The sequence below is a fragment of the Chroicocephalus ridibundus genome, chromosome 3 (genome assembly GCF_963924245.1).
Source record: "Chroicocephalus ridibundus chromosome 3, bChrRid1.1, whole genome shotgun sequence".
In the NCBI taxonomy this organism is placed as follows: Eukaryota; Metazoa; Chordata; class Aves; order Charadriiformes; family Laridae; genus Chroicocephalus; species Chroicocephalus ridibundus.
The window spans coordinates 88,527,448-88,553,587 of NC_086286.1; the positions used below are offsets into that span (position 1 = coordinate 88,527,448).

Genomic DNA, 26,140 nt, shown 5'->3' on the forward strand with positions numbered 1-26,140 from the left:
CTTCCAAAGAACAACATGTGTTTCATGAGCCACATTTTCAAAAATGAAGAAAACATGTTCTAGTTATTGAACTTGTCCATGAAATGATGAATGTGTCTTCCAAGAAGCAGTTATGAAACAACAATTGGATCAGTCCTGCCTTATTTGTCTGCCCGCCAGAGAAGACAACACTGTAATCAGTGCAGGCTCACTTGGAGTGAAACAGGTGAAAGAGAAACAGCAGGAATACCTGCATCAGATAACGTGACCAGCAAGCTAAAAGCACATCCTATAGTAAAACTGTAGCTTCTTCTTTCCTGAAGGGACAGAGACAAAACAATCCCAATGCATTTATATGACAACAGATCTGCCTGTACTTCCCTCATGAAAAAATGTAGTCTAAAATTGCATCTTTTGGAGATTCTGCACGGGATTTCACATCCATTTGGTTTTCCGGCTCTGAGGTTTCCACATTCACCTCCACATTCACCTCTGTTTAAGCAGTAGGCATCGTTCCTCCTCAGGAGGTTAAGAGGGACCTAACTCACAACACCATCCACATCCACTTGCAGCCGCTGGGAAGGCCTGTGGCTGCACAGATGGTGCCACACTACAAGGCATCCCCAACCTGCCTTCCCTTTCCTTTATGGAGGGGACTGAGTAAGACAGAAGCCACTCTTAAAACTACAGATCTCCCCGAAATAGAAAATGCCAAACACCTGGTAATGCCTACTCCACTAGCTCTTCTGCAACACTATCATATTACATTTTGAGTATCATAAAATAAAGAGCCCTCTGTCTTCATTAAATGGATGAGGAAGTGGCAAGCTGGGGTCAGGGAGAGGAGAGCAGCGATGAGAGAGTAGAGAAGCCTGAAAAATGTGTTCAGGTCTGGACATTAGTCCTGCAGATCTGCAGCAATAACACCAGGCAATAGTCCAATCTTTAAGAAAAAACAAACAAACAAACAAAAAACAACAACAAAAAAAAAACAAAGAAACAAAACCAAAACCCCCAAACCTTTAGATCAGGCAGAAAATTCCTCCCTTCCACACTATTCTGCAGGAAGTGAAATATACAGCTGTAACTTTTCTTGGGCAGGTGCACACTGCAATTTTCACAATATTCGGTATTTTCTAACTTGAAGCAATACTTTCTATGGTCTCATAACAAAACAGGGCAAGGTCTGAAGAAAACTGAGGATACCAGCTCCTCTATCTTGCCTTAAGAACAGAGATTCACTTTTACAGCAGTGTTATCTATTTGATTAAGGCTGAAGGAGTCCCTTTGCTGGGAGGGGGAGATTGTCATCTCCTGGTACAAGAGAAGAGGGTATCTTACCACATCTGCAGAGCACCACGTGTCTACGTGTCTCTTTTCAGCAGTGATCTGCTATCTCCCTCCCAAAAAGCCAGTGCTGCGCTCCCCAGCTAGAACAACAGATGTAGTAATGAATTCTCTCAAGTGAGCAAAAGAAGCAATGCTGGCTTATGACAGGTTATTCATTCCCTTCAAAACGTTTTATCCCTGTAACATCAGCTTTTGCAGGGCAGAGGACAAAACTAATCATGAAAAGCATTCCAAAAAGAGGAGCATGCTTGTCTTCTCCTCCCCAGATCAGTCTGCAAGGTTTCACGCAGAAAATCATCAGGCTGGAAATCAGGAGCATATCACCATATCTGCTACTTACTCGTCCACGATGCGTGAGCCTGGCAGACGTGCACCACCCCAGTAAATGTGCACAGGACAGGAGGAGGGCTCTTCAGAGGGACTATGTTCCTGGGATGCCCTATCCCAACAAAACCATCAGGGAGGGCAGAGAGTGCATCTGACACTTTCAGTCTGCAGGGAGAAGGGAAAGGGCATCAGTGGACCTCTACGTCAGGTGCAGCTGGTGGCATGGGCTACCAGGGTGCTTCCCTCAAAGGTAGGGGGAGAAGAGGCTGCCTTGCCTTTGCATCCTTTTGCACCCACTTCTGGTTTCTCTCTTGCTGAGGGTGGGGAGGGGGGGTGGGGAAGAAAAAGGAAGGAGGTCCCATGTAGCCACAGACCTTGCTACGCTCTCCAACAAGCCCCCTGCCAGAGCAGGTTCCCCCTAGCACTGAAAAGATTTAGATGTTTGCCATTATGCTACGAGGTCTCCCCCAGAGATCTGAAGGGATGCCGGCTGCTGCAACTGTTCAGAAGGACAAGCAGCATGGAGGGGCAGTGCAGTCTTCCCAGCCAAACTCCTCCTACGTTATAAAGGAATCAAACACAGAACTTGGATGCAGCGTGGAAAGCAGCAGCCTAATTCCCCAGTTAAACATTTTGTCCAGAAGATTTTTATACAAAATGAGGATCAGTGTCTTCTAAAAAGCTCTCACAGATGAGAGTGACTGCCAAGCCAACACACCAGCGGCCAACACAAAAAGCTGGAAGCAATCTGTGGAGACAGGGCAGCTCCCTTGAAGCTGGAGACGGACGGCTCTGGCGGCACTGCTGAAAGGATGCTGCAGCATTTGCTGCAACAGAGCTGCACGCTTCAACTTGGAGAGGAGGAAACATCACAAATGGACACAACAGGAACTCCTGCAATAATTGAAGGGGCAAAGGTACTGAACTATTAAAAGGCATTTCTCTCTCGAGGTGAACAGATTCATTCCAAAGACATTTGCGTGACACCCTGTCATACCTAATGAAGACTGAAGGTTTAAAGACAAGTTTATGAAACTCAATTCTGCTAACTGCAGAACTGCTAACTGTCAGAAGCAAGGACTCCGAAAACTGACAAACTATAGGCAGCTCCTTCATACAGTTCTCACATGCCAATGTTTACATATTAATTATTACCTACTAGTAATCAGATACTGTCATCTGGGGTGTGAGGGATAATTTTACCAAGGTGTATGCCTGGGACACAGCTGCTGCAGCCCTGACCACACATTACATGTCATCTAGTTAAGTCAGATGCTACCACAGTTTTCTCCAGCTGTTATTACCAGGTAAACTGTAATAAATACGGTGTGCTCAGCAGGGAAAAACTGTATGTTTGGGATTCTGACATCACCTAGATAAAATATACATGCAATCCAAATTCACCTTGTAGGAAGCTCCAAGTTTGTATTCCAAAAACACTGTTGCAAATAGTTTAGAACTGAAAAAAACCCCACTCAACTTCAAGAAAGATTTATTCCAAGGGACTGGGAGTCAGCAAGACCTGAATGTCTATTTAAAAAATACTGATTTTAAAACTGAAATTTTCATTATCACCTCTCAGCCCAGATCAATATAGTTCAAAAAACAAACTTTCAATGTAAATTTACATTTCCCCAAACTGGGTAGTTTTAGAAGTGAAGTAATACCATTGCTGCATCTTCAGATTTAACAGAGTCAATCAACTCCCTCTGCATTTTTCCCCATCCCCCCCCCAGTCAAAGCAATTCATCCCTCTGGTAATTCAGGTAGGCTAGAGAGAAGTGTTGCAGGATAACACTTAACATCTCCTCCTCTCCCCTCCAATTCAAAAGAAGGCAACAAAGGACTCAGTAATGGAGAGCCACTGTCTGAATGAAAAGGTCCGATTTTACAAGACTCATCACAAAGTCTCTTATTCATCAGCAGCCTTGGCACTCTTACTCTTCTCCCTCACACAGACATTTCTGGAATGTGTTTCAGGCTACTAAAAAAAAAATCCACAAAACAACCAAAAAAAAAAAAGGTAGTTCAGCAGGAAGCCGCAAAGGCTAAAGAAAAGAAGAATCTGAAATCGATCCTGCTCCTGTCCTACAAAACACAATTTCTGCCAGAATTCTACTTTGGTACCTCCAATAATATTGACAAATTATTTACACAAGAGAACATACTTGCAATTTTACATCAACAGACTTGTAGCTGTTCTCTTACAAGGCATTTGAGATTTTATACTAACAAGATTTGGCAACTGAGACCTACAGATGCGCATTTTCATCTGCTTTAGGAAAAGTTCTACTTGCAAAGTTTCCTCCTTGCTAGACTACATGTTGATTTACTGAGAGACCTGCTAGGATGAGGATACCCAGGAATTCACTTCAGAAGTTTCAGGAGGTTTTACCATCGTTACTATGAGAAGGATATTGCTCTTGCCTACTCTGATTCAAAGCTTACAAAAAACAATTATGAGATTGAATCAAAGTCTGCAGAACCAACAGAAGCCAGAAATTTCTTAACCGAATATTGGACCTGGCATTTGTGCAACCTTTGCAACAGAGGGTCAGTCTCCTCTCAAAGAATACCTTCTCTGCACTTCCAGAAGTAGTTCTCTTCAGGATCATATGAGGGACAAAAATCTTGTTATTATTTCATTCCCTGGATTTAAACTGACATGAATTCACCATCATTAGTGTAGTACAAAGAAATTTCCCCAGAGATCTAACCCCTTGGTATAGTACTGCAGTGATAGGTATTAAAATGAGGAAACAAAAATCCTCAAACACATTTTTTCCAGATTTACGTGCAGCGTAAATTCATGCAACAAAATACAGCAAAAGAAAAGGACGTACAGAAAATTATCCTGGTTTTGAAGTATGTGCCGGTTTGGGAGTGCAACAAGAAATCTAAGGAACACGTTTGCTCCGAAGGAGTTAATATAACACTAACGCTGAAAAGCAAATCATAGAGAGGGCAGGAACTGCCAGAATTAGTCAACCGTTGTTCCCGATGGTGTAAGCCTGCTCTTGGGTTCCAGGTCACAGCTTCCACACAAAAGCACACTCTTACCTCTCCCGAGCCCTGCCCAGTCCCTGCTTGTCCTGTGCACCACACAAGGCACGTCTCCCACAGAGTAACACATACACGATGACATCTTTAAGGTTTGCACCACAGAATTCTTTTCTTACGGCTTTTCATGTTTAATTTCCCTTTTAAATAAAAGCCACAGAAAACCAAATATCCAGCAGCACCCCATGCCTCTCCATTCTCTCATACTACTTGCCTATGCTAATGATCCACAGGACTTGTATTCAGGGTATTTAATAGCACTGTACGCACCTCCTCCAGTGCTTGAACTACAGGAATAAGTGCTGGAAGAAACAGGCATATAAGGCCGTAGAAGCAGACTGGCTAGTGGTGAGGAACAGAGTCAGCTTCTTGCCAAGGACTTACACAAATATTTGTAAGACATGACAGGAATGTTGGGAGTCAGGCTTTTTTTTTTTGGAGGGGGGGAAGGAGAGGGAGGTGTTACTGAACAGTGAGAAATTATGTCTGCTGGCTGGGTTCAGCATAAATGAGAACAGGTTTGGCACTTTCTGAAAGGCAAGGGAGATGCAGATAGGACTCAGGGCACCTGTTGTAACTGATGTCCTCAGCATGAGCTGGAGTAGTTTTCTATACCCGTAAACAGGGTTACGAATTATGATTATGAATATATGAATATAAATAATGTAGAATGATTGTACTTGCCTTATTTCTGTGGCTGTAACATAAAGCCTTGCTCAAAAACAGATGCCAAAAAAGTGAAACGCATGCATTAATATAGCTATGTTGATGAACGGGAACTAAATGCAAAGACCTGTTGCCCTGTTCATCTCATTTTGTAAAAGTTACAAAAACCTCCTTAAAACAGTACAGCAACCTGCTAAAAATTTTGCAGGAAACGTCCAATGCTGAAGTCCTGAATGTTTATTTCTTCCATAATTTAGAACAAAGACCTTTAGTCCTTTACCTTTCCACTTCCCTCTCTCTGGAATTGTATGGCATTTAAGCAGAGAAAGTGTCTATACTTCTAAGTGGAAAAGAGGTAAAAATTTGGTTATTCAATTTGCGTCTGCAAAAGTTAAGCTGATAACACCATTAAGTAGAAGGCAAATATTTTAATAGGTAAGAGGATACTGTCTCTGTGATTTTTTTTTTCTTTTCTTCATAAATCAAGCCAGGAATTCTAAAGCTATTCTCATTAAAAATGCCCCTCGGGTTCTTTGAAGACGTGTGCTGACATGCCAGTAGAATCTTTACAATTGCAGATTTTGGGGGGAGAAGGGGGGTTATGCTTGAGAAAAGGCATGTGCTAGGACACACTGCACAGCAATCACAGCGGCAAGGTTTTGGGATGAGATCTTTGCTTCATCAGAACATGCTGGGCTGAATGTATTAGTAGGATACATTTGCTGACTCAGATGTTACAACCTGAGAGTCCAGGAATAAGTGTAGTTTATGCAAACCACGCTTATTTGTGAAGACAGCCCCAGCATGGGACATGAATAACCTCACCGACGGAGGTTTGAAGGCAAACTTCTGCGAAAGGCTTTTGGCTGCACTGACCATCTCATGCCATGCCTGCTCCTGTTACATCTTGTACACGGCATCAGGAAAGCTGAAATTGTTCACCAAGGTCTTAGTCCTTTCCAACTCCTTCACATTCAAATGCTTCAGATACCAAGTATTAAGTAACATCCTAAACCACAAAAAAACATATATTGCCTGTAGAATTACTTCTTGAGACAAATCTCACCCCCAGCCCCCTCCAGCTCCATCCTTCTCAGCCACACTTATGACACAGTCTGTTAAATCAAGCCATCTGTGTACCCATTATCTGCAGTTTTTATGGACTGTACAGTACCAAAATTGACATATGATCTTGCCCAATGGAGCACTGTTTATTGCAAAACTTGCATAATTTTTCAACCAAAAAGAGGTTAAAATATCCTTCTTAAGCACTACAGAGCCTTAAGGTATGGGTGCATGAATTCCTTTTAAGATACAGAACACTCAAAACATTTAGATAAATAACACCAAAACAAAACACGGCAGAGAAACTAAATAACCCCAGCAAGCGGCTCTAGGTGGCCCTGCCCAAGCAGGGGGTTGGACCAGATGACCTCCATAGATCCCTTGCAACCTCAACCTCTCCGTGATTCTGTGATCCATCTAAAATATATTCAGTGACTTACACAATACAGATTGATGATCTTTAGTTAGGCATATCAAGATGAATAAACTGGGTAGCTATGTTAGAAATCGGAAATTTTTAAAGTTGTATTCAAGTATTTCTTCCCATGACAAAACAAAGACACAACCACCAGATAAACGAGGACCAGACTGGAGTGTTCCACACAGGTAGCCTGAACGACTCCACACCCTCAATTCAACCTGAGCTGTTTAACTATTGAAGGAGAAACAGTACGGCAGCAACGTTCTCCTCCACACACATCTGAGGATATCTGACTCAACCCAAAGTAAGGCAATTTCTGTGCAGCAAACATAAATAAATCAATAATTGAAAGTTCATTTTCTTCACCAACTGTTCATATCCAAGGATGCAATGCTGTGATGCTCACATCTGTCTTGCACAATGTTCTTGTTGGTACTTCACAAGATATAAAATAAACACAGGTAGTCAAGAACAGGGGCACTAGTCTCCATGATTCTGCTCCTCTTATACATTCATTTTGTCAGTGAGGTTTTTAATGCGTCAGGCTAAAGGACCTAACGGTGAGTACCGTGACCATAAGTACAATAGGGTTACATTTGGATTTGTAATTCCTAAAGGTTTTCTTACTGAAACAAAAAGATAATACAGTTAATGCGAAGAAGACGAAGAAGTATTAAAACTGAAGCAGGGTTTAACATTAAAGCTGCAAAGACAGAATAGCACCACGGGAATTATCCTATACACAGAGACAAACTTGGCAATAACTACCTGAAAAATCAGTTCACTCTTATTTTTTAAGTCAGTTAATAACCTGCTTTGGTGCAGCACATCACCCACCAGGGTGGTTATAATGAACCAGGAAAAACATATCCTTTCAAGAAGTCTGACAAAGCACATGGATGAGACTTCCAAATTACAGGGAAGGAACATATGCATGCTTTATGTCCTACACCAGTCTGAAGGTCACCTGAAGTCTTTCCCACTGGATGCTTCGAACAACAGAAAGGAACAGCTTAACTTTAACCCTAGGTAATTACAGAGTATTGGTGGAAGGCAGATGTCTAAAATTATTAAAAAATGGGAAAAGGTCAACAGGTTTGACAAGTTCTGGACTTGGGGGCCTGAACTGGGGACTTGATTCCCCAGAGAAACAAGATTTTAGCACATAATGCACTCACCATTGTCAACCAATGGTCAGGGACAGGAAGAGTCAGATGCCACGCAGATACAGATATGCTCCAGGTTCTTCCAGAGGAAAGATTATAATAAGAAACAGTATCTGCAAAAAGTAGTCTTGTACTACAACCCATGAAGCGGTAATGCTATACAACAGCTGACACTTAGCAGTAGAGCTCTTTTTTTCTAATCTTTTCTAGATGATGGATGGTCAAGCTGCCCTTCACAGCAGTATCCACATAGGTGAGAATTGTGAGTAATCTCCACACAGGTAATGACAAACAATACTTTGGAAATCATGATCCCCCTGCCTGATCCCATGGCAGCTCTGGAGCTAAAGGAGCTCTCAGTGGGTCATGGGCACCCTCTATTTTTTCTTTAATGCTTGCTAAATTCTCTGGAATTTCTGCAGAATACTCTTTCCCAGACCATGCAGGAGTCCAGTGGTGGGAATGTCAGTCAGGTAACAAAAGCCTGACTTATGTTACCCTACCTCAGGGCTCTTTTGTTCCAACCCATCAAACAGCCCAGTTCCCAAAACATCCTTCTGCATTTGTTCTGGCAGGATAAGGCCATGCAGAGCAACAGTCTGCTACCTACAGCTCAGCATTTGACTCCCGAGGAATGCCTCCACACCAAGCTCAAAACAAACAAAATCATATGTTCCTGTCCTGTTCTACTTATAGTGTGAACTAGGATCTCAATTAATTAATTTTAAAAAGCTATGCATCGACACAAAGTACTTTTACGCCAAGTAACTAAGTTAATTTTACGCAACCTCTCTCAGTACAGGCTGCAGCTTGATTAAACACAACTCACCTTGAATATCACATTGCTCTTCCACGTATCTCTTGAGAATCTTGGCAGCTGTACAAGCATAGGAACAACAGAAGAAAGTGGGTATCACAAAACCTCGGATCTTGCATCAGGTGACTATAATGAGCATTGCACAAGGGTGCTTTGATGTTACAAAAGACCTAAGAAAATATTGGTGGGTTAGGGTATATTCTTGCTATGTTTACTCTCTTACCAAAGCATGCTGGTCAGACACATCCTATCTGCCACATCAAAATGTGATACCCAATCAGGTAAAATAAAAGTCTCCCATACCAGCAGGCTCTTCACACAGATAAAAAGGAACACCACTAACATAATTTTAGGTGATTAAAGAGAGTCTTTGCTACAGCGACTGCTTTTCTTGAAGGCTGCTCCTCTAGCAGAACAGAATCTCAGCTCCCAGTGAAGACTCTGCCCTAATGGCTATGTGCAAGAAGTCACAGGTCCATCATCCAGAAACATTTGTACTTGTGTCAAGTACAGGGAGCTGAAAGTGCAAAGAGAACACAAATGCCCCCACTCCACCTCACTGTCCCCTGTTCCCCCACCTCTTGCCGCGCACTCACCAGCCCTGCAGGAACCCAAAGGAGCAACCCTGCACTGGAAGCCATCTCTCTGGGAACTGAAGCTGGGTTTAAAGAAACTCAGCCTCTTAATGCTTGTGGAGGTTTCCCACAGCTTGGAAAGAAGAAAAATCTGGAAAAGCCTTACTACACAGGCCAGGCTACAGCACCTTTGTAACATCAGGATTCCTCAGTGCAAGCACCTTCTTGGTCAGGCACTGGTAGGAACTGTGGAGGACAATGCTATTTGTCACACACATTTCAGTCTCCTTAAGTTTCTAATTTGTCTACAACAAAAATAAATGTTTTGGCCTTATTTCACATACTGGAAAGGATCGTGCAGTTCAGTGTACCTGCTTTATAGTTAATAAATATTTTGAAATTTCAGCTTATCTCAGTCTCCTTCATATTTCACAAGGAATGAGCTTGTGCAAGGTAGTGTTACCACATGGAGAATATCCACATTATCTGCCCACAAAGGCTGCCCAGGTCCTGAATGGAAATATGAAGCAAAAAACCAAAACCAATGATGGAATAATAGAAAAGGGCAGGCCCATGTTACAGGGACATCATGTTCCTGGATCGTTTTCCCAGAACCAGGCAGGATTTTAGAACAAGAGGAAATGGCCTCGAGTTGCACCATGGGAGGTTTAGATTGGATATCAGGAAAAATTTCCACACTGATAGGATTATCAAGCACTGGAACAGGCTGCCCAGGGAAGTGGTTGAGGCACCATCCCCGGAGGTATTTAAAAGACAGGTAGACATAGTGCTTAGAGACATGGTTTAATGACGGTTTTGTCAGTGTTAGGTTGATGGCTGGATCGATGATCTGAAAGGTCCTTTCCAACCTAGACAATTCTATGATTCTATGATTTTCTTCTTGGCCTTCTCTTTCCCTACCCTCATGAAGCTCAGGACCCTTGTGCCCCCTATATTCCAGGATGCTCTTTCCAGACAGATCCCACTTACACTTTTACAACATACTGAAAAAAAAAAAACCCACAAGAAAACAACAAAATTTCAAGTAGGCGGCAGTTCCTGTCCAATAAAATACAAAAACATACTCCTTCACCAATCACTCCTACCAAGGAACAAAGTAGACCAGCGTTATCAAAAAAACACTGCACTGCCAAGGACTGGAAGCCTAAGAAAGCAGAAAAGTCCATGAGCTGCTGACGTTGGAGCAGACAGACTTAAAAGAAGTCAGAGATGCAAAAATATGCCCCAAGACCCAAACATTACTAAGGTTGAAGTGAAAGCAGAAAAAAGAGATTGCAAACAGAGACAAGTAAAGCCTAGAAGAGTGGGTGAGGAAGAAAATCCCGATGATAGAGCTTTTGAAAAGCCTCAGAAGACATGTTAAAACAACCAATCCGATAAAGAGCACCTGGAAAAGCATGAGAGAGGGACAGGGATCCTTTTTTGCTCTCTCACAAATTCTTTTTTAAAGGTTTGTTAAATTACCTTTTGCTCTATTAATGGTTTGACTGGGTTCAAAGTGGTGACTCAACTCTCATTAATTAATGCCAGGAACAGAACAAGCAAAACAACAGATTTGTAAGGGAGGAGGAACAGATCAAAGACAACCAGACAATTCATAGATCAAGGATGAGAGATTACATCTAAGACAAAAGAGGGGAGAAGACAAAGGTGAGGAACAATACAGAGAAACTTTTGCAAGTAGCACAAAACAAAGAGGAATTTTGCTTGGAAAAATGAAAGAGACAGCACCAGAGAAAAGGTGGAGGACATCTTCATTTCCTTAAAACCAAAACAGCATCCTAATATGGCCAAATGCAGACAAGATCAAACTTCACTCCTCAACTATGCTGATCTTTGGACTTGCGGCTACTGCAACATGATTAAGGAAGAGTTACAGCATAGTTTTGCTCTGTTGGCACTACAAGGCTGAATCAAACCTTATCATGGGAGCCGTGTTGCCAGACAACCATGAGCTCTTAATAGTGTATAGAACAGAGAGAGAAAAGTAAGGAAAAGGAAGACTTACTCTAGTGCCATTTTCTTTTTCATACAGTAAGTCTGCCCATTTATCTCTGGCTCAATACAGGGAGGAAGAACAGAGGGGACAAAAAGACAAGGCAAGCATATTATCTATTTGCATTCTTGTTTTCCAGTTCCTCCACAAGGCCAGTTTTGTAAACAGAAAGAAAGCTGAGATTTTCTTTATCTAGTTTACTACTCCCATGATTGTAACATACCATGCAGAGCTGACAGGTATCTCTGCTGAACATTCTCCATTGAGAAGGCACTGCACCTTCTTTTGCAAGACACGTTATTTTAGTCACGCTATCTGCACCGTAAAACACTCAGCCTATTGTTTCAACAGCACAGACCTGCATGCTGAATTACAAAAATTGTCCAATATCATATCATCTTGGCTACAGATTTCATTTCATGGAATATGAAACTTCACTGAAAATCATTATACAATGGGTCAAGGAAACACAAGTGGGTTTTTTTTGGTTTTTTTTGTTTTTTTTAAGATATTAAGTGTAAGCCTACTACACTACTACAACTCCCTCTGTTCTTCATACAAAGCCAAAATCTTTGAGTCTGATTCATGTAAACAGATTCACTGAATTAAATGAGATCAGTCACACAAGCAGGGAAATCAGGTTCTGATCCAGCATTACTATTACAAAATATGGCATAAAATTTCATTTGTAAAAAGCCCAGGATAATAAGCATCCATCTTTAAACTATCTAATAATGCAAAAACTAGTTGAAGGTTTTGTTTTTCAGGTCTGCCCTTCTGAAATTTAATACAGTAAACTAATTATATTTTTACTACACACAAGTTGTTGACAATTACCTGTCTGTGGGCAATACTGTTCAAATACAAACCAAGATAATTTTGTTAAAAGAAGAGTTATTATTTTAGTATCATTTTATTCTTGGTCTTCAATTAAGCAAGGCCTGAAAATATCAATTACAGAGCATAAGAGAAGTGATTTTTTAATGGTACTTGGTAAAACCTGCTAACTTGTGCATTACAGATACTTTTACCCTATCCTGTTTTTCTTGAAAGACCGTGTATATTTGGAGAACTAGTAAGTTTAAGATACACAAGCCATGAGAAACTCCTCTGTTAGCAGAAGAGTGAATAACCATACTCAAAATCTGAAGCATGAAAACTAATCAACTGAGGGTTTGTTTGTTTTTTACAAGTAAATAGCACAGACATGCAACAGACACTTGCCTGCTATATTAAAATTTAAAATGTAAATTTACTAATAACAATCAGACTGAGACACTGCCTGTATGATAATGCATTTCAAAATCTTAGTATTTTGGGGAGGATGATGGTATACACCTCCCTAAAATGATAGGAAAATCCATCATCTTAATGTAAAATACTGTAGCCCACATTTTAACCATGTGTTGAGAAACTGCATCATAGTTTCACTCTCCTCTGCTAACCCTCCCTGGCTTATCTTTCTTTAAAAGTGCACTTAGTGGTTTTTGCACCAAGGCAGAGTAACCACGTTTCACGAGAGCTAGAGAGGACTGAAAGACAGAGCAAGATCTCCACTTCACGGACACTCTTCGTTGCATCTCTGGGAAACACAGTGACCAGGTCCCAGATAATACAGGCTTTACACCGCAGACTTATGATTTGCTCAACACTTGCTCCGGCTTAGACAGGGAGAGATTCTTCATTTCAAGTTATGAGAAGGAGAACAAACAAACTTTTCAAATGTTGGTTTGGGGTTTTGTTGTTTTGTTTGGGTTTTTTTTAAGTGCTGTGCTCAGTTCTACTGAATGCACCACCACCTGTTTTCTTGGTTTGCATGTGGGCTACCAAAACCAGCTCATCCCGTGTAATTATATTCAGACAAAGCCATATGTGATATATAAGCAAATTCATATTAATACAGTATTTAAAAAATAATTATTCTTAAAAGCTGGAAATACATGCATCCAAATTTTGGATGCTAGATTTTGAATAAAATATGCTTCTAGTTTCCATGCCAAGTATTCCACTTTGAGGATTAAAAACAAAAAGAAGAAGAAAAACCTGACATGATTCTAATAACTGAAGCAGCAACATCCTCATTTGTATGTCTGCACATAGACATGAAAGGCTAGATTCTCCGAAAGAGTAATGGAGTGTGGAAGCCAAAAGTTTCAATTTAAACTTCTCAAGCATGTGTGTTGGTGAGCAGGAATAAGGGGGAACTGAGAGGAGGCAGAAAAAAGTTGGGGTTTGTTTTTTTCCACTTAAGTTACTTCTGTAGGCACACAATGAATCTGGGAATCATTTTTTAAAATAGATTTTTTTCAATTAAGAAATTCTGCTAAGGACCAGAGCTTATACCTACGAATTCTGCTTCGACGTATTGGTGTAGCATGCTACTTGGTGCAAGTATGCATACCAATCTTTTAATTCTGCTGTTCACTTTTCACGTTGCGTCCCATCTTGCTTCCAGATAAATAAAGCGTAAAATGCTCATTGAGAAAGGACTGGATACTTTCTGAATAAGCAAGGGAGGCCTAAATGTAGCAATAGTCAACCTGGTCTGAAAAGTACGAAGAACAAGAAACAGAAGTAAGTTACTCTAAACAGTTTTTGTTTGAGACCCGTCAAATAAATTCATCTGGTGTACTCTTTGACCAAAACTAAATCCCAAAGAGAATACTGAAACAAATTTTTATGATGCAAGCTGGGATGTGATTGTAATGTAGACTAGCTAAAGCTAAATGCTGATTTTTTTGGACACAAGAAAGATGTTTAAATTAAGCTACTTCACATTTGTGGTGAGTTTGCACATGGCCTGTTACCACAGCTCCTCTGAAGTAAAGTTATTCCTCAGGCCACAGTAATTCGTGTCCAATCCCCAAAGATTCCCCTCAAAGGAAGGAAGGCTGCTTAAGAAAAATAAAAAAAATCAATATTATAGAAACTAGGCAGCTATGGGATAACAGGAAAATTCCACAGTTGTCTAGAGAACCAGCTAGGCAGGAAATAAATGGTACAAGGAAAAAGCAGTCAGTATTCATAGTGGAGGGACACTAACCCTGCAGCCCCATGGCCATCTGTGTTAAGAATATATTAAGTTCAATATCCCCACTAATGAATCACAGCAGGCAGGGAAAGATCACAACAGTTAAATGACAGAACTCACTGTTAATACTAAATTGTTTAGGATAAAGGCAAGTGCTGACTGCAAAGAGATACGGAAGGACTTAATGACACCAAACAACCAGTCAGTAAAATGGCTAGCAGAATTCAATACCATTTAAACAGACTGGTATTCATGGTAGGAAAAAACACATCAACGTCATATGCATGATGATGGGCTCTGGATGATTCAGGAATGAGATCTTTATAGTGGATTGTTCCTATGAAAGCATCAGCACAGTTAAAAAGCAGGGAGAGTGCTAAAAAATATTACAGAGAATACAACCAAAAGCACCTTTATTCAACTGTTCAACTGCATCCTGGAGTTGTAACTCTGGCCCTCTCTTCTCAGAAAATGTTTAGCAAAACTCGAAAAGTTTCAAGGAAGGAGAACATAAGACAAACGAAGGCAGGATATAATTAAGTAGAGGAAAATCAGGTTGGAGAAATACTAGAAGGCATCAGATTGAATGAGCAGATCTCAGGCTCAAAACAACGGTGAAGAAATATCTCTTCTTCTCATAAGGCAATTTTCAAGCTGTGGTTTTCCTAACCTTTCTCCTCTGATTTTCTCAGCCTGTTTCCCATGCATTCAACATTCACTCCTCAGCTTGAGAGAGTCATTGACATGGAAGCCCTAAAAGAGGAAAAGGCATTAAGAAGAATATACGGCAGCCAGTATAACAGAGGTGAGAATTAGCCAGACAGGCCACAAAACCATTCACCTACACCTCCAAACCAGGCTCATCATACCTGCAGGCAGGTGACTTGCTCAGCCACTGGCCACCGTGCAGAAAGAACTGAAAGAAATCTCCCCAGATGGATAGCCCTGTCCTAGTCAGCAAGAGATGTCCACGTCTCCCTCCTTCAGGTTGACTGAAATAACATGAATCGTGAAGATGGCCACACAGCTAGCGTTAGGCACTCTGTTTTTCCAAGCTATGTCAAAAGCATCTAGATCACTTGGTAAGTTTTTTAAAGCTCTTTTATGTTATTAGAATGTAAATAAATTTTATTTGTTCTTGCTTATTTTGAGGCTAGTAGCAACTAAGACAGCTCTCCCCCTCATCAGCCCTCTCTCTTGACTGAGCTGTCCTCATTCACCCCAAATCCAGTCCTGCTTTATCAGGCATACTGGTGAAAAAGCTATCCATCTGCAGAAGCATCTCCATTTGCCTGTCAAGACATCAGAGAAAGTGAAACGGATGATGGCGTCACCCAGTGCATGCCAGGTCAGGATTTCTTAAACCTGGGCTTCTCCAAACTGATTAAGCATAATCTTACGGTGGAACAAAAGGATCCACCCTTGGTAGCTGATCATTCATTAATAAAATACTGTACTTTAAGTTCATGCTTCAGCTTACTCCACACAAGAGTCTCCCATTCATACTGATAGACTTAAACCATGGCTGCATGAATGCAGGGCATTCTAGGATACCAAACAGCCATTCCTGAACAAAACCAGCATACCTCTGGAAGAAATCATTACACATTAAAACTGGAGTACTATCTCCTGTGCTGAAGCAAACTCATATCTGTTCCAGGGTTGGAACATCTGATCCTCCACAATCTCTTTTCTGAGGGGACATCCGACATAACCCTGACAAGTCCAGAGACTGGGTTTCAGCAGACCTAAGAGCACCTAAACCCATGAAAGACGTGAATATTGCAGGCAGCTTAACACAGGAGCAGGAGGAAAAATGGTTTCCAACTACACCTTGCCTCTGAGCTTTTTCCATGCTACTAAGTTTTTTGGGCAAAGACTCATATTTACCTGGAGGGCGCCATATGACAGCACACAAAAATGATAACATGATACAAGTTAAAGCATAACATTTATAACATCAGACTCCCAACAGAAATCTATCTGAACTTCCTGTGCTTCCACACGCACAAATTTTAGATCTTGGGGGCTAGTCAAAGGTTGAACTTATATAACAAAAGAGGAAGAATGTAAAGATTTGAGACCAACACCACTTAAAGGAAAAAAGGGCACATAAAAGAGCATGGTCTGATTTTATACAGAAGCCGTGAAAAGCTATGAAAAATATACTTGCAAGAATTCAGAAGCTGCTGTAAATTCTGGAAAAGGCAAAATGATAAGAAAGCACTGTACTTTCAAAATCTGGATTTAAACCAGAACAATAATGTCAATGAAAGACTGCAGATGGCAGGCAGATAATTCCACAGCCAGAAGAAAAACCAGCCCCAGCCTCCCATCCCTAAATCCTCTCAAAAGACTTCAGCCAGACGCAGTCTAATCACAAAAGCAGTCAGAAAGAAAATGAAGGAAAATTACTCACATGTAAGCTTTACAATATACTAATGAACTGTCTTAAGCAATGGGCATGCCTTGCCAATATTAGTGCAATTATTTGAGACAGTAGTGATATGGTGAAAAGATCACGTCCTACACAGGACTGAATCGGCTGCAATTTCTGCAACCGTAGCGCACGCACTCTTCAGAAAAGTAAAACATACCTAAAATGATTCACTGTGATCACTATTAAAAAGTTACTCAAATACTGAGCTGACATATGATGACCATACATTCCTGGTGCTTTTTTTATTTTATAAATCTGGAACTTTCCTCAGTGACTGACCCATGTGAGATAATTTAGGGAATTTTGACTCAGAAGTGTATCAGCACCATATAAATAGACTAGCAACAGGTCTTGCTAAGATGTCACATTGCAGATGCTGATAAAACCAACAGAAAATATTCTTGACTGGCTTAAAGCAATCGTCATCCCAAACTGGTAAAGAAAACAATGCCACTGCAATGCGGATACAATGATGCAAACCCTTACAAAATTAATTCCCATCAAATCCAAATGCATTTTCCATAGCGCAGATGAAAATGCTTTCATCCAACGCAATGCCAGGTCATGTACCCAAAACCTTTATCTTCAGTGGCTCACTCCACAAAAACAAATGGTGGTTAGGTGGGGAAAAAGGCAAGTCATGAGAGACAAAGGGAAAGTGAGGGACAGACTGTTAGAAGAAGCGTGCTTTAAGCCAGGATTTGAAGGAGATAAGATTTCATGATTTGAAGAGTACTCCAAATATGGTGCTGATCACAACATAAGATAAAAAAAGCTTAGGCTTTTTTGGCGTAGCGCCAAATAAATTTTTTTTCAGGATTTGAGCAGACCCACTAGTGTGCCCACACTCAGCATTTCAAACCCCAGCTACCCCATAGCCCCCATACCCTCCTCCTGGCACCCACACCAGATGCTTCCATCCACCACTTCCCACAGACGTGCCCAAATCCCATCCCCAGTCACAGCCAGCTAGATGCACCCAGGGTTTGGAGGACCAGCAGGAGGCTTGGGGAGCAGGAAGTAAAGAGGCAGAGAGGAGCAGACAGGAAGACACGAGTGCTGGCAGTAAGACAGAGTCTACATGTTGATTGCAAGGACCTTGACTTCCATGCCACACATAGCAAGGTCAGTGACGAAGACCTATGGGAACAAAGTAAAATGGTGCAAGGGCAAGGCAGCAATCTACAGCCCTGCACCATATCGTGAGCTAGCTCTGTGCTCAATATTGCATCAGAAGTACATCACAGAGGATACCAAGACAACCACTCCACAACTGGGTAACACAAGAATTCAGGTTATTGTGCCGTATTAGTTAGGCCACCCAAAGTGTATTCGTTAGTCACAACAGGACTGTTTCTATAGGACACCTTCCTCTTTCAACACTCAAGATTAACTACTAGTAGTAATGCGCTAGATTTCTTTTGACTGCAAAGTCCTGTGCAGCCTTAATGCTCTATTTACTACACACTTCTCAAATACCTGTCCTAAATTGACATTTATTCATTCTGTCGCCTTTTTTTTTTCTTTAATAGCATTTTTCATCCTGGTATCAAACTACTGCATACCAACAGTATCCTTCCCTGCTCTGCTGTCAAGGACTGCACACCTGCATTGGATCTCAAGGGCTTATGTTAGACTTCCAGAGAGCAAGAACAATACTTGTATGGCCAAACTAGCACCACCTTGGATACAGAGCATCACTGTGTCATGTACCCCATCCTCCAGGGAAGCAACAATACGGAGAACATCCCGATGACACACGTGCCTTCAAAAGCTACACAACAAATAGTACAGGAATTCACACGTCTTTATTCCAGCTCTTCCTAACTTTTGAACACCTCCCTTCACAAGCCAAATAGTCTTTTGAATGGCAGCATGAGACAAACCAAATACAGACAAGAGGAAAAGAAACAGTTTAGAAAGTTTAGAAAGAAGCCTTTACACATAATTCAGTGAGAGGTCACGGCAAGACACAGGACAGGCTTCCCACACACACACACTGTTGCTAATACGAAAATTATCTGGAAAATTTTATTTTCAAATTTAATACCAATTAAAGAATCAATCTAAATGGAAATATTAATAAGCTATACTCATAATAGAATTCATGGTAGGGTAAGCACAGATGACAACAATAACACCATCATTTAAATATCTCTCTTTTCATCAATCCAGCTCAAAACATACAAAACACACAAACAATGTGAGTGCAAGAACCCAGAGTCAGAAACAGAGGCTGTCCCATGGGACTACCAGAGCTAGAACCTCCTGTACTAAAAAAAGCTTTAGAATCAATTAAATCTTATGAACTGCAATTTGAAACAAAATTAATCTCTTTACATTCCTCCTACGTAATCACATGTGTATCAAGAAACACCTTATTACCTATCAAACACTGGTTTGCTAACAATACGTAGAAAAGAAAGCTAGATTTGAAGTTCATGCTTTTTTTAATTCCCACCACTTACCACTGTATAATACATAAAATTTTAACTCCTGTAATAAATACATTTGAACTTGAACAGGAATATTTAAGAAGTTCTTTCATTACTCTAAGGCCTATGGCAACTGGCCCACACATAATTATTTGTTTGAACTCGAATAGGCAGAAATTAAGGTATTTTTCTGCTTGAAGTGTCAGGATGAAAAGAGCCTTTGGTTCAATTTCAGACAAATTAAAGTTCTCAGCAAGATGCTAAAATCATAGTTGCTTTAAAAAATATGTATTTCTCATTCAACTGATGGCTGAAAAAAATATTTTTTCCCCTAAAGTGTTATACTTTTGGAAGGTAAACCATGAAGGTAATCAGAATCTAATGCTCTATAATGTGCTGACAAAGGTTTTTCGCTATTAATAATTTTTGCCTCTGCCAATCCTTAGAAATATTAAGCCTTTGAGAACCAAAGCAGTAAAAATAACAACTTCAGCAAATACCTCTTTTGTCCAGTTTTACTAATACCTAAGATAGAATCATAGAATCATTTAGGTTGGAAAAGACCTTTAAGATCATTAAGTCCAACCATTAACCTAGCACTGCCAAGTCCACCACTAAACCATGTCCCTCAGCACCACATCTACACATCTTTTAAATACCTCCACGGATGGTGACTCCACCACTTCCCTGGGCAGCCTGTTCCAATGCTTAATAACCCTTTTCATGAGGAAATTTTTCCTAATATCCAATCTAAAACTCCCCTGGCACAACTTGAGGCCATTTCCTCTTGTCCTATTGCCTGTTACTAGGGAGAAGAGACCGACCCCCACCTCTCGACAACTTCCTTTCAGGTAGTTGCAGAGAGCGATAAGGTCTCCCCTCAGCCTCCTTTTCTCCAGGCTGAACAACCCCAGCTCCCTCAGCCGCTCCTCATAAGACTTGTTCTCCAGACCCCTCACCAGCTTCGCTGCCCTTCTCTGGACCCGCTGCAGCACCTCAGTGTCTTTCCTGTAGTGAGGGGCCCAAAACTGGACACAGCACTCGAGGTGGGGCCTCACCAGTGCCAAGTACAGGGGGACGATCACTTCCCTGGTCCTGCTGGACACACCATTCCTGATACAGGCCAGAATGCTGTTGGCCACCTGGGCACACTGCTGGCTCACATTCAGCCAGCAGTTGACCAACACCCCCAGGTCCTTTTCCACCAGGCATCTCTCCAGCCGCTCTTCCCCAGGCCTGTAGCGCTGCATGGGGTTGTTGTGACCCAAGTGCAGGACCCGGCACTTGGCCTTGTTGAACCTCATACCACTGGCCTTGGCTCATCGATCTAGCCTGTCCAGATCCCTCTGGAATGCCTTTCTACCCTCAAGCAGACCAACATTCCCAGCCAACTTGGTATTGTCCGCAAACTTACTGAGGGTGCACTTAATCCCCTCATCCAGATCATGGAGAAAGATATTAAAGAGAACTGGTCCCAGTACTGAGCCCTGGGGAACATCACTTGTGACCAGCCACCAACTGGATTTAACCCCGTTCACCACAACTCTTTGGGCCCCGCCATCCAGAAAGTTTTTTATGTAGCAAAAAGTACGCCTATCCAAGCCATAAGCAGCCAGTTTCTCCAGGAGAACCCTGTCAAAGACTTTACTAAAGTCTAGGTAAACAACATCCACAGCCTTTCATTCATCCACTAAGCGGGTCACCTTGTCATAGAAGGAGATCAGGTTAGTCAGGGAGGACCCGCCTTTCAACAGCCCATGCTAACTGGGCCTGATCACTTGGTTGTTCAGTATATCCCACATGATGGCACTCATTATGATCCGTTCCATAACCTTCCCCAGCACCAAGGAGAGACTGACAGACCTGTAGCTCCCCAGATCCTCTTTCCAGCCCTTCTTGTAGATGGGCGTCACGTTTGCTAACCTACAGTCAACTGGGACATTCCCAGTTAGCCAGGACTGCTGATAAATGATGGAAAGTGGCTTGGTGAGCACTTCCGCCAGCTCCCACAGTATCCTCAGGTGGATTCCATCCAGTCCCATAGACTTGTGTGTGTCTAAGTGGTGTAGCAGGTCGCTCACTATTTCCCCTTGGATTATAGTGGCTTCATTCTACTCCCCATCCCTGTCTTCTAGCTCAGGGGGCTGCGTACTTGAAGAACAACTGGTCTTACTACTAAAAACTGAAGCAAGGGCAGCATTAAGTATCTCAGCCTTATCCTCATCTTTGTCACTCTGCTTCCCCCCACATCCAATAAAGGATGGAAATTCTCCTTAGCCCTCCTTTTGTTGCTAATGTATTTATAGAAACATTTTTTATTGTCTTTTACAGCAGTAGCCAGATTAAGTTCTAGTTGGGCTTTGGCCCTTCCAGTTTTCTCCATGCATAACCTCACAACATCCTTGTAGTCCTTCTAGGTGACTTGCCCCTTCTTCCAGAGGTCATAAACTCTCCTTTTTGTCCTGAGTTGCAACCAAAGCTATCTGTTCAGCCAGGCCAGTCTTCTTCCCCACTGGCTCGTCTTTCGACACATGGGGACAGTCTGCTCCTGTGTCTTTAAAATCTCCTTCTCAAGGAAGCTGAGAGAACTCTAAAGAATTGAACAGACACGAGGAGCAACTGCAGCTGCCAGAGATACTGAAATTGGTGTTTCAGCTTTGCCTCATGTAATTATTTATCCAGACTGTAATCTGAGTTTTGATTAGAAGGTTGATTTCTTCTCCCCCACCCGGAGTAGCAAAAAAATTAATTTAGACAGAAATCTGATCCCATAAAATCCTGGTACAAAATTTAAATAACGTGTATTTGCATAGCAAGTAGGGCTGCGCTTCAGTTCATCACATTTCTCCTCAGTACTAAAGGAGTGTACATGTTCAGCAGGTGAAACAATGTACAGAACAGATATTCGAAAACCTGTCAATAATTCTCTACAGCGTACACACCATACTCTCTACCAGTATATCCATCTCACATGGCACTTGAAAAAAAATCTCAATAATAATTTCTGAGTAAAAAAAGAGCAAATATTCTTGCACACCATCACTAGCTTGTGGACCCTTTAGGAAGAGCTTAGCGAATTCTCTCTTGACTACTCCACTCCCTGTTAGCAGGTGCTGCTGAAGACAGCTTGTTATGGCATATTGATAGCAGTTGTGAGAGAGAAAAGTGAAATCCTGGTATGCATTGAAGTTGGATCTACATAGCTGGACAGGAGGCAGGGAAGAACATTAGCCCCTTGCTATATTGTTATGGACTGAGGTCTTGCCAAAATGCAGCTCTACACCTTCTATTCTTGGCCAGATCATTTTTGAAGAAGTCACATATTTCTTTCCTTAATAAATAAAAGGTTGATTGAAGAGAAGCTCAACATGAGCAGGCAATGTGCACTTACAATTCATTTGTGTCTGACAAATATCTCCCTAGGCCAATCTTGCCATTGGAATATGGTACTTCATTTGTGGTTTTAAATAAAATACTTCCACTAGTGACATGTTGCACTGTAGTATCTCTAAGAAAAGATAGAACTATGAGTTCTCTGGAAGTTCATCCAAAGTCCTAACTGTTGAGGGAAAAAGAAGAATTGCAAACCTGCAACTGATGAGAATAAATAAATAAAACAAGTTGGCAGATGGTATAATCAATTTAAGAACCCAAAAGTGCTTTACAAACATTAATTGTTACATGACCCATCCAAACAGATAAATATTGTTAGTCCTATTATACAGATTTAGAGAGTATGGGGCAGTACGGGTTTTTTTCTTACTGCACAAAATGACTCACTGGCAAAGTCAAGCTGAGGTGAAGCAGAAGGTAAGCGGAGAAATACAGTTCAAGGCTTGGTCGCTCATTACCATTCCCTGCAAGTACCTGTTTTATTAAGATCTAATCAAGTCCAAGAACACTGTAAGTTTGACAGTGCAAACTGCAGAACGTGCCACCTGTGACAGAGCATGATGCCAAGCCTGGTGCTGCAACTACCTTATATTGGTAAACATTGGAGCCCCATTTGTGGAGCCTGCTTCCCACAGCTTCTGTTCCCCAGAAAAGAAAACAACTCTACAAAAAAGACTGAAGAAAAGCACCTGGATAATCAGGAGGTTGATCACTTCATTTTTACCCATCATTTACTGATCATTTAATTTCTACTGTTCAAAGCCAGTCTCCTACATGAGATTGATAGCACTGTCTGGGTAAGTATCAAGCAGCAGAGGGAAGTGAAAACTTTCCCAATTAAGTACTATCACAAAGCCACTTCTGAATTTTATTACGGTTTCTTTTCAAACAAACAAGGAGAGAAGCAATGAGATTACTACTGTTACAGAATCCCCATCCACTCTCGCAGACTAATAGGCCCTCACTGACACAAACAGGCATCCATCATCTACATACCAGGCATCTAAATAAGGATTTCTATAGGCATTATGCACTCATTGAAATCTAAAGGCAGGTGCCTAATACTTTATGTACCCAGCAACTGTAGTTCAGGAACATGCAGTGGATGTAACTTGTATTTTCTGCTCAGAAATTATTGTTAAATTCTTAATTAGCATCATTAGGCTATGTCTTGTGGTCTGCAACGCAACTATCTTACACGTAATCATAATCTCCAGAAACACTTTGTTTTCCAAGTATCTAAAGAATGAGGATTACACAATACTTGGAACTTGAGCCTGCCAAAATAAGTTGTTATAAAACTAGCTGCACACCAGAACACATCACATTGACAGCAAGTTAAGTAAGTAACATTCTCCTCAGAACAAGCCATGCACTCAAACAGCCCTACCAGTGGATCCTGCCTAACTAATGCCACATAAGAATTTAGTCTTTGTTACATTTTTCCATCTTTGAACAGATTTACTGATCTGCCCAGTGGATTGTTCCTTTAACACTAGTAGGACATTTTAAGTTCATTTAAACAACTAATAGAGGGAAGATCCCCCTGCCAATAAGACACTCTCTGCCCCTCTCAGTTTTTTTCCCCCTGTGAACATAAGGTAGACAACAGCAGACGTCCTTCTGATCATGAAACACCAAACAGAAAACTAAACAATCACTTCACGCATAGCTATAAAAATACAAAGACCTCAGTTATGCCTTTTAAAAAAAACAGAGCGCTGCCTACAGCCTATGCTGTAACTCACACAACACCCCAGGGCGTGATAAGCCCTTTATTAATGCTTGCAATAAAATGAAGACTGCAGAACAATTACACGCCGTAGCCATGGATTTCTAACATCAGTAGAGCGTATACTCACAAGGAGCCGAGTCCTCAGGGGAAGCCGCTGTTTGCAGTAAACTAGTGGAAATATTCTCAGCGGAGTTTTCAGGTGATGTCAACAACAGGAAGGATGACATGGAGCCAGATTTCCATTTCTCATCAGGACGCAGCCTTAAAAGTTGGAACAGGAACGTTAAAGGCGCCTCGTTTATAACCCCAAACCTGCAATTAAACCCTTATATACATACAGGCTCCCGTATCTATGCGGCAGCCCGGAGAGTTCGCGGGTGAGAGGAGGAGGCGGGGCGGGTCACTATTCCCGGACCCTAATAAGGAAACACTTTAATTACTAGGGCACCGAGCGCTGATTCTGCAGGGCCCGTACCCAGCTACAGCCCCGCCACCTCCGCGACCACCCCCCGCGGTCCCCGGCCGCCGGCCCCCGCCCCCCTCACTACAGCCCCACGCAACCCCGCCGGCGGGGCGCGGGTCCGCGCCCGGGGCCCCCCACGCGTGCCGGCGGCGCCCCGCTCACCTCCGCTTCCCCCGCCCCCGCCCGCTTCCCGCGGCAGACGCTCCACCGCCCCAACCGCCTCCAACGGCGCCTCCGCCGCCAGCGGGCCGGGCTGCCCCGGAGGTGGCGCCGCCGCTGCCTCCGTGCCCGCTGCGAGGGCGACACCCAGCGGCCGCGGCGGGCGGGCAGCGCCCGGCCCGCCTCCTCCCCGCCCGGCCCGGCCCGGCCCGGCCCGGCCCGGCCCGGCCCGGCGCCGCTCCCCACCCGAGGAAACGGGGAAGGTCGCGCTCGGCCCGGCCTGGCCCGGCCTACCTCCTGCCTGGCACCGCAGCTAGCGGCGCGCAGGGGTCGGGTGGGCTAATGCGAGCGTGAAGCCAGGTCCTGATCCCCAGCCTTGGGTCCTGGAGAGCTGGATGCTTTCCTGAACCTTCGCAGCTCCTTCGCAGCTTAATTGTGGAAGCTCATAATAATTTGCGTAGGAATGGAGGTGCTACAACACCATTTGGGGAGGCCAGGTGCCCTTCCCTCCAGCAGGGAGCCGGCTGAAGCTCCTGGTGTTCACCGAGACAGTCTTTTGACTTCAACAGAACAAAGTTTAATCTCTGCATATTTCCCAGATGCTTATCTTTTCCCCTATAGTTTTCCTGGAGGTAAACATTAAAAGCGTAAACCATGTCAGTCTAGAAATACCTCTCTCATCCGTACCTGTGGCACCTGTCCCTTGGAGGCAAGGAAGCAAATGAAAACCTTCCCTCAACTGTAACCTGAAGAAGGACTTCACTGTGTCATAGAATCATAGAATTGCCTAGGTTGGAAGGGACCTTTCAGTTCATCGAGTCCAACCATCAACCTAACACTGACAAAACCGTCATTAAACCATGTCTCTAAGCACTATGTCTACCTGTCTTTTAAATACCTCCAGGGATGGTGCCTCAACCACTTCCCTGGGCAGCCTGTTCCAACGCTTAATAACCCTTTCCATGAAGAAATTTTTCCTAATATCCAGCCTAAACCTCCCTCCTCCCCTGCAATGCTCTGGCCCACGTTCTGACGTCGGGA

The 26,140-nt window shown here is 42.4% G+C and overlaps 1 protein-coding gene across 4 annotated transcripts in view; it reads right to left on the reverse strand.

Moving 5' to 3' along the window:
* Positions 1-25,215, reverse strand: part of ANKRD6 (ankyrin repeat domain 6) — a 112,674-nt gene extending 87,459 nt beyond the window's left edge. For 2 of the 4 annotated variants that reach the window (XM_063329979.1, XM_063329982.1), the window contains exon 1: positions 24,605-24,802. The gene's annotated coding sequence lies outside the window, so the exon portion shown is untranslated. The other 2 variants (XM_063329980.1, XM_063329981.1) reach the window with 2 other exon arrangements.
* Positions 25,216-26,140: the final 925 nt, after the last annotated feature.